General features: G+C 38.9%; 1 pseudogene; it reads right to left on the bottom strand.

The window, feature by feature from the left end:
* Nucleotides 1–4,777: 4,777 nt before the first annotated feature.
* Nucleotides 4,778–7,583, bottom strand: LOC101720004 (phagosome assembly factor 1 pseudogene; annotated as a pseudogene).
* Nucleotides 7,584–9,927: the final 2,344 nt, after the last annotated feature.

Genomic DNA, 9,927 nt, shown 5'->3' with positions numbered 1-9,927 from the left:
TCCCGTGCTCCTGGGTAGGAAGGATCAATATAGTGAAAATGGCAATACTTCCAAAACTGCTATATAGATTCAATGCAATCCCAATTGAAATCCCAGCAGCATACTTCATGGACCTTGAGAAAGCAATGCAAAAATTCATTTGGAAAAAGAACAGATATAGGATAGCAAAAGCAATTCTGGGCAACAGAGACATGCAGGGGGTATCACAACTCCCAACTTGAAAATATACTACAAAGCTACTGTGATAAAAACAGCACAGTACTGGCAAAGAAACAGATCTGAGGACCAATGGAACAGATCAGAAGATGAACAAACAACTCCAGACACACTCAGCCACCTCATGTTTGACAAAGGAGCCAAACACCCTCACTGGAGGAAAGATAGCCTCTTTAATAAATTGTGCTGGAAAAATTGGGTTTCAACTTACCAAAGATTAAAACTAGACCTATATTTCTCACTACACACTAAAATAAAATCAAAATGGTTTAAAGAATATTTAAAACAGAAGCACTGAACTGGCTGGAACAGAGGTTACACAGAACTCTTGAAGACATTGGTGTAAGAAAAGATTTTACGAACAAAACTTCAGTTGCCCATGAACTAGCACAAACAATCAACAAGTGGGATCTCTTCTTATAAAAAATCTTCTGTACAGCAAGAGAAACCACCAACAGTTTGAAGAGACAGCCCACCATGTGGGGAAAATTTTTCACCTGCTGTTCCTCAGACAAAGGTTTACTATCTAGAATCTACAAAGAACTTTAAAAAATCAGACCACCTAAATCTAAAGACCCAATCCAAAAATAGGCATCTGAAATGAACAGATATTTTTCAGACAAAGAAGTAGAAATGGCAAATAAACACATGAAAAAATGTGCAACATCACCGGTCATTCGAGAGATGTCAATGAAAACAACACTGAGAGTCTACCTCACTCCAGAAAGAATGGCTGCTATCATGAAATCAACCAATAACAAATGCTGGTGAGGCTGTGAGGAACTAAGAACTCTGCTCCACAGGTGGTGGGAGTGTAGACTGGTGCAAGTACTGTGGAAATCAGTATGGAGATACCTCAAAGAACTAGGACTGGAAGTTCCATTTGACCCAGCTATTCTCATTCAGTATCTTCCTCAAAGAGTTAAAAGAATCATACCACAGTGATATATGTGCACCCATGTTCATAGCAGCACAATTTGTAATAGCCAAAACTTGATAGCAGCCCAATTGCCCAACAACTGGAGACTGGATAAAGAAACTGTGGGGTTTTTAAAAAATAAAATGGAGTACTACTCAGCCATAAAAAATGAGAAATTGGAGACATTTATAGCTAAATGGATGCACATTGAGGCAATACTCTTAAGTGAAATAAATAGGACACACATGTTTAAACACTGAACAGTTTCTCTAGTATGAGAAACTGAAAGTGTAAATAAGGACAAAAAAGTATAATAGATAATGTGAAATAGGAAGAAAAGGGGCAAAGGGGTAGGGGAAGGGGGAGCGGTAGGGGAAAGGGAAGACGGGAATGGAATTAATATGAGAAAATGAAAAATTGAAACAAAGTCTTTGTAAATAGGGAGGGAAGGAGGGGTTGAAGGGAGGTCAGGGGAAAAAATAAGAACCAAGAGAGATATGTAAAGGTGCAAATTTCCAATGGTGAATGTCATTATATTGTATAACTAAAATATACCAATAAAATTAATTTTAAAATTTAAAAAAAATTTAAAATTTAAAAAATTTAAAAAAGGATTTAAAAAAGGATTTTAAAGGATTTTTAAAAAGGATTTTAAAAATTTTTAAAAAGATTTTGGATTTTGTCAAATGTTTTCTCTATCTATTTAGTCGATATGATTTTTTTTTCTTACATATATATATGTGTGTGTATATATATACTGAATTCTATTTACTGATTTGCATGTATTTACTAATGATCCATCCTTCCATCCTGGGAATGAAGCCTGCTTTGTCATGATGTATGATCTTTTCTGTTGCACTATTTTTGTGAGTGTCTTGTTGGAGATCTTTGTAACTGTTCATTAAAGAGACTGGCCTGAAGTTTTCTTTTTTTGGTTGAGTCATTGTCTGGTTTTGGAATCAAGGTAATTCTAGCTTCCAGGAATGAATTTGGCAGTATTCCTTCCCATTCAGTTTTATTAAAGAGTTTGGTAAGTATTGGCATTACATCTTCCCTGCAATTTTTGTAGAATGTAGCAGTGAATACATTCATACCTGGGCTTTTCTTAGTTGGCAGGATATTTATTACTGCCTCAATTGTACTGCCTGTTATTGGATTATTCAGTTTTTACATCTTCTTGGTTTAGTTTTGGTAATTCATATGTATTTAGACATCTCTGCATTTCTTCTGAATTCTTCAATATATGGGAGTATAGGTTTTTGAAGTAGTTAATAAACTTCTGAATTTCAGTAAAGCCCATTGTGGTTTCACCTCTTCCATTTCTAACTTTACTGATATAAATATTTTCTTTACTTTTTCATTAAAATTGGCTAAAGATTTCTCAATTTTATGTATTCTTTCAAAGAACCAGCCCTTCAATTAATTGATTTTGTTTTTATGTTTTTTAATCTCCATTTCATTGATTTCTGCTCTAATCTTTATAGTTTCCTTACTTGTACTAGCTTTTAATTTGAATTGTTCTTGTCTTTTCTAGGACCATGAGGTTCACCATTAAGTTATTTATTTGGGTTTTCTGGGATATTTTTGTTTTGTTTTATTTTGATACGAGCATGCATAATTATAAACTTCCTACTTAGGACTACTTTCATTTTGTCCCATGTGTTCTGGTATATTGTACTGACATTATTCTATGATTCTAGGAACTGCGTAATTTTCCCTTGATTTCTTCTGTGGCTAACTGATTATTCAAGAGTGTTTTGTTTAATTTCCATGTGCTTGCATAATTTCTCTGGTTTGCTTTGTCATTGATTTCCAGTTTCATTGGACTATACTCTCATAGTATGGAATAATTTGGTTCTTCTGCATTTAATCATGCCTTATGGGCTACTCTATAGTCTATTTTGGAAAAAGTTCCATGTGCTACTGAAAAGTATGTGCATTTTCTTTTGGTTGGGTCGAATGCTGTAGATATCTGTTAAGTCCATTTGTGCAAAGGTATTGTTCAATTGTGATATTTATTTGTTCATTTTTTGGTCTAGCTGACCTCTCCATATGTGAGAGTGGGTTATTCATGTCCTTCATGATAACTGTGTTGTTGTTTATCTAATCTTTTATGTCCAGCTTTTATGAAATTGGGTGCAGCATGGTTTGGTGCACATATATTTATAATTGTTATCTTTTCCTCTTGAATTGTTTCCTTTACCAATTTGTAATGATCTTCTTTGCCTCTTCTGGTCAATTTTGGCTGGAAATCCACTTTCATAATAGCATAGCCACTCAGGCTTGTTTGGGGGCTCTTGTTACATGAAATATTTTTTCTAGTAATTGAATTTTAGTCTATAAATTTCTTTTTGAAATGAACACATTTCTTACATAAAGCATACCACCATATACATACATTCTGCCTGTGTCTTTTAATTGGCAAATTGAGACCATTCACATTGAAAGTTATGACGGAGTGGTATTGACTTATTCCTATCATTGCATTATTTTCCTGTTGCTCTGTTGCTAATTACTTTTTTTTTTTTTTAGTATGAACATCCCAGCAACAACCCATGGCAGGCTGCTGCTGAGGGCATAGGTGCTTTATTGGAGAGAGAATGCGGGCAAGGAAGTTTCCCTCATTCCAAGAGGATGGAACAGTCCTGGCTACCCCGACAATGAGATGTGCAGGGTCTCTGGCCAGACTGTGGTCAAAATGGAAAGACACTCAGTCACAAAGTCATGGGAGTGCCACACAAGCCTAGCTGTAGGTGCAGGAACCATACAGGCAAGCACTTGGGGCAGGTCCCTTGCACATTCATCATGAACTATACAGAATGAGTCTGTACATGAGTTAATTACAAGTCATATTTACAAAAATCTGTACACACATTTGAAAAACTCACAAAATTGTCATCTATGTATCACAAGTTGCTAGACCAAAATATTAAAAATGGGATAAAAGTATACATTTCTCTTCTCAATTCTTTTCAAAAGGCTTAATATTTTTAATGCACATATATGCTGCTTCCCATTAGCAAGTCCTATGAAGAGATCAAGCAGCCCAGCATTCCTTGAGCCCCCAGAGGCCATGAGCCATGAAAGGCCCAGCCAGGGGACAGCGGATAGGGCTGGAGCAGGGAGCTGGCCCACAGCGCAGAACAGAATACTAAAATACAACAAAAGGAAGATGTCTTTGGCTAAAACTTTGGCATTAAATAAAAGAGGCAAACAGAATGGAAACATAAAGCCCTGCCAGCAAGGTTGGGTAAGCAGGGGCAAGGTGACCTTGAAAGCTGGCTCCAGAGCAGTGGAAAAACCAGGCCTGGGCACATACCTGGATGATAGGAAGCTATGTTTCACCAGGTGAGTGTGCCTCCTGGGACTGGCAGGGAATGCATATAAAAGGAACAGGGAAGGGCAGATGGCCACCTTGACCATAGCCAGCTCAAGTAACTAAAGTAGATGTAGTGTAAATGTTGCAACCAAGTACTACGTACACTACTTGCCTGCCTTAAAGGTCACGTGGCAATGTGAGGTCAAAGGCAGGACTTTGTCCTCATCCTGGATGCTTATATCAGCCACAGAAAGAGCCCCAAGTTTTCCCAATATGTGTGGAACAGGGGTTGACATGTCCTGCCTTCTTCTTTGTTAGTCCAAAGCTCCCGGGTCCGGGTATCAAGGCTCAAAATTTGTGCTTCTCTTTGCAGTCTGTGTTCCCTGCTAGCAGCAGCAGGCTTAGGATGGACAGAGGAATATCTGGGCCCCTTGTCCCACAGCAGAGCACCCAGCCTGAGCCTACCTCTGAACATTGCAACAGACCTTCAACACTGCCAAGATGTCCAAGAAAACCCATAGGGTGGCACAGAGACCCACAATTCCATGGGCAGAGGGACACAGGTAGTGATGTCCCTAGGGGAGCTCTGCTGTTCTCAGGTGGGCACCAGGCCCGGGGGGATCATACAGGGTCACAGAGGCAATGTGGTTGTTCTGCATGATCTCAAAGATCATCCGCTGAAGACCAAAGCAGAATGTGGAGCCAAATGGTTTGGTGTTGTTTGGGGATGAGGACCTGTGCAGGATAACAGGCTTCTCCACAGGATGGCCCAAGAGCTCGTGGATATTGTCCCACTTGCTATAGGTTGTGGAAGTTTCTGTCTGACCATCTTCATTTTCTTTCTTTATGGCTAGTGGGATCTTGAACTCACAGCAGTGATAGATGTTAAAGTTATAATGCCCAGGATAATTGGTATGTAGAACAAACTTCTTTACTTTGTGTGTATTTGCATCGAAGAGGATATCCACTCCAAGAGTGAAGTAGTTAAAAAAGTAGTCAACTTGGATGGAACTTGCTTATGAGGGGAAGGAGAATGAATTTTCATCTTGTCTTCTGACTTATAGAAGACCTTATGTGGGGAGCCAAGCATGCTAAGAACATCTTTGCAGGAATCACCAAAATATATGGAATGATCAAATACCCGCATCTTGGCATCTGCTAATAGGCCAGGTCCACAACCTGCAGCAAGTAGGCGAAGTCATAAACCTGAGGGTCCAGTTCCACCACGAAGAACATCTACACTCTCAGTGTACACATTGCCCAGGAAATAGCTCAGGGGCATTGTGGGAGCCTTGGTATCTTGTAGGCTGTTTCCACTATAGATGTACATTCGTTTTGCAGTTGCTCCATGGGTTATCTGGAGAGAAGCTAGACCATGGGCAAAATTGGTCTCCAGGATGAGTTGCGCCAAAAGACTGGTCAATCTGCTCAATGGTGTTGGCCTGAGAGTGAAGTGCACTCCACAATATTTTAACTTTACTTTAGTCAAGTCATATACTTCAATCACCTTAAGTCTCTGATTGAAAGCATCAAACAGTAGTTTGATCCCGTCCTGAGTCAGGTTAAGGATGAGGTCATGGCTTAGAGGAGACTGCTCACTGTAGAGAACCTGGACGTTTTTGATGATTCGACAATGCTTCTGAAGAATAGCCACTGCCTGGGCCAGAGGCATTCCCAGCGTGAATTCCCATTGCTCGTTTCCCAGAGAGCGTTCAGGCACCACCTCTAGATCCAACGTTGGCTGGCCGGGCCCAGATGGCCTCCCTGTGGTTTGGCTGACAGGAGCAGACCTCACTAGCAGCAGAGATGACAGAGACAGCACCAGCGAGGACAACTCGCTAATTACTTTTATAAAATTTCCTTCTGCTTAACTGCTCAACTCAGGTGGTATATTTATTCATTAGACTATTTAACATTTTTGGCCTCATTGTCTCTCTCTAGGATATTCTTGAGAATTTTTTGGCATGCTGGTTTTGTGCTTATGAACTTCTTAAGGTAATCTTTCTAATGGAAATACTTTATTTCTCCAATTTTGAAAGATTGTTTTGCAGGATGTATTAGTCTGAGTTTGAAGTTGTTTTCTTTCATAGGTTGAAACATTTCAAGCTCTCTGTTTTGTTTTGAGAAGTCTGCTGTGATTTTAATGAGTTTATCTTTATAAGTGATTTGCTGCTTTTCTCTAACTACTATTAAGATTATCTCTTAGTTACATTAGTTACATTTTTCTTGTTGCTAAGACAAAATACCTGGCACCAAAAGTTAAAAAGGAAGGGGTTTATTTGGCTTACAGTTCACAGAAGTTCAAGTCCATAGTTGGCTGGCTCCAAGAAAGGGATGGCAAATGGGCATTGCAGAGGAGAAACAACATGGCAACCACACAGTAGCAAAAGCAACAAGAGGGTTTAACAGCATCTTTCTGCCCCTTTTATCTTGTTCAGACTACTGGGATTAAGGAAGAGCCAAACTAATCACTCACATGTAGTGGTTTTGTAATCACATGCCCTTAACCCAACCATCACACATTCCAGATTCAACTACCTCTGAAAAAGAATGTCCCACTTCATCTGCATGAGCCTTTGGGGGGACGTCTAAACACAAACCATAATAATGTCCTTATGTTGGATTTCTGGGATTTTGCCTATGATATATTGTGAAGAAGGTCTTTTCTGATCACAGTGATATGTGTTTCTATATGCCTTACTTATTTTTATGTTAAATTATTTACCATACTTGGAAAATTTTCTGTTATTATGTCTATAAACAGGCTTGTTTTAATGCCATTTGTGCTTTCTTCTGATTTTTTACTGATTCCAATTAATCTTAGCCTTTTTTGTATCATCTAGTAGCTGTTGGGTCTATTTCAAGTTCTCTTGCTGTTTATAGTATACCTCTGAGTAATGACCACCTACATAAGCCCCATCTTCTAGTTCTGACACTATGTCCTCACACTGGTCACTTCTGCTTCCCATACTTTCAACAGAATATTTTATCACCCAGATTCCTGTTTACTACCTTATGGACTCTAATTCTTTGCTAAACTAGTCATGGTTTGAATAATTCTGTTTAGCTCAGCTCACTTTCTTTAGTGTCATCTTTAAGCTCACTGATGAATTTGTTTATTAAATCCATTATCGGTTTAGTTATATGATCTTTGAACTTGCCACAAACTTTATTGGGTTTTTTTTGTCTCCTCTTTTTTTATTTCACATAATTCATCTGTTTGTCTTTAGATTTCCTCCCCCTCAATTCCCTGTGGATATCTTAAGGAAGTTGAGAATTTGGGGAGATATTTTGTTGCTTTGTTTTCTCATTTCTGTTGTGGTGGGGTTTTGTTTCATTTGTGTTTGCATGTATTGTGTGTGTGTGTGCATGCAGGTCAATTAGAGTGGAAAGATTATGTTTTGTAATATGGAGATCTCTTTAGTGTCTTCTTTATAATGCTGTATTCTAGGCATAGCTAACTATAGGCCTTTGCCTTGGTCCCAAGATATGACCACTTCTAGTAATTTGGGAAAGGAAGGGTGTAGTGTAACTGGCTTAGCAGCCACTTCTTTAAAAATATACTGTCATATTGTTGATGGTTCAAAGACAAACCAATATTAGCATACAATAAAACCAATTAATAGGGTTCCTACCCACCCTCCATTCCCTTTTCTGCCAGAAGGCGGCTCCCCACACCCACCGTGGGCAGCTCCCCTTGGATCTAGATCCATGTGGCACAGGCACCTGGGGCCAGAGAGCCATTGCTATTAGCTCAGGAAGATGGCACAGTGGTGAGCAGAAGAGAAAGGGACTCTCTGAGGCTTCCTGTTGAAAAATTAAAGCCAAATGACAGAAGGAAGACAGAGTGGACTATAGCAATCAGTGAGTTGCTAGAACCAACACTTCCTACAAAACCTGGATTTTTACAGGGGAAGGGGAGCTCAAACGTGCAGTAGAACCTTGTAGAGTTCTAATCTGTAGGAGGTCAGGGAGCTCAATTCTGGCCTTACAGCCAGAAGCCAGCCTGAATCTCACTGGACTGCAGCTGGCTCACTGAGTGTGATAGAATCAGCTCTGCAAGCTGCTGCCTACGTTGTATGCCAGCAACAGAGTCAGGCCTCAATAAGGACCTTTTTTCCCCTTTCTTTCTCTCTTTTTTCTCCCTTACTTCTCATCTCTTCTTCATTTCTCTCCTTTCTTGATCCTGTTTTTGTCCTATTCCTCTTTCTTTATTGTTCTTATTGTTACAATTGTGTGAATATGGTTTCTAGTTTTCTTGTAGCTATTAGTTTGTTCTGTTCTTGTTTCTCTTCCTTCCTTCACTATTTTCCTCCTGTCTTCACCAGTTTCCCAAAGTTTGGGTGATCCTCCTATGTCCTCTAGTGCTACTTCTAACCTCTCCTTCTATCTCTCTACCCCCGCAAATCCTTCTAAGTCTTCTTCCCAGAGGGTAAAGCTGCTATATTGAAGGGCTTACTAACTGTAAACATATTTCTGGTTGGTCCTTGATTTTGATGTATAACCATAAGTTTAGTTTATATAGTTAAAGGTGTCAGAATAGTAACTACCACAATTTGTCATTTTCTAAGCAAGAACAACAGTTGATTGTATTCCTTTGGCCAAGTTGACATGATTGCTTTAGTTCATTGTATTCACTGGTATATGAAGACTGAGATCACTTAAAGGCCATTACACACTCAAAACTCAAAGGCCAACTATACCAGGGAAACAATCCAAGAAGTAGCCATCCCCTAAGGGCTCTACATACTAACATTAAAGATACTTGCAATAAGCAATTTGAAAGTATCAAAGCAAATTAAAAATTTCGACAATAATTTTAAAAACTGGAAATGAAAAGACACTTAAACAAGATGCAAATGCAGACATCCAGATCACCAAAGGGAAATCCAGGGAGTGAGATGGAACAATCTGAAACTCAACCACCTGGACTCCATGAACTGGCAACAAAAGAGGATCTGGAAAAAATGAAATCAGAAATAACTTCTCAGATAACAACAGAGATGGTGACCATAGTGAAAGACATGATTGACAACTCTAGAGAAGACACAGATTAAAAAATAGAGGTGCTCAGGAACATTATGGAATCCCAGCATAGGAAAGAAATGGAATCCATAAAACAGATTCAAACAAATATTCAGGAGATCAAAAAGTTTATGCAGCAGAATGAGCCAATGTAAGGACAGACTAACAGATATAGAAGAAAGGATGGTGGTTAGACACCAGGAAAGGAAAGAATTCTTCACAATAGAAAAGGACCACGAGAAATCAGTCCAGCAACTGCTAGATGATCCAAAGAAGAATAAAAAGACTGACCAGAGTAAATAAAGAAATAGGAGAGAGTGTAAATGACATAAAAAAAACCTGTTCACAGAAGTAATGGCAGAAAACTTCCCAAACAGGGGAAATGAACTTCACATACAGATTAATAAAGCATCTGTGACTCCAACTAGCCATGATTTTAAAAAGGAAA

This window comes from Heterocephalus glaber, unplaced genomic scaffold, assembly GCF_053883595.1.
Source record: "Heterocephalus glaber isolate CG9 unplaced genomic scaffold, H.glaber_assembly_v1.0 deba00001429, whole genome shotgun sequence".
NCBI lineage: Eukaryota > Metazoa > Chordata > Mammalia > Rodentia > Bathyergidae > Heterocephalus > Heterocephalus glaber.
The sequence above is the reverse complement of the archived record's forward strand: the minus strand, read 5'-3'. Positions and strand labels throughout refer to the sequence as shown.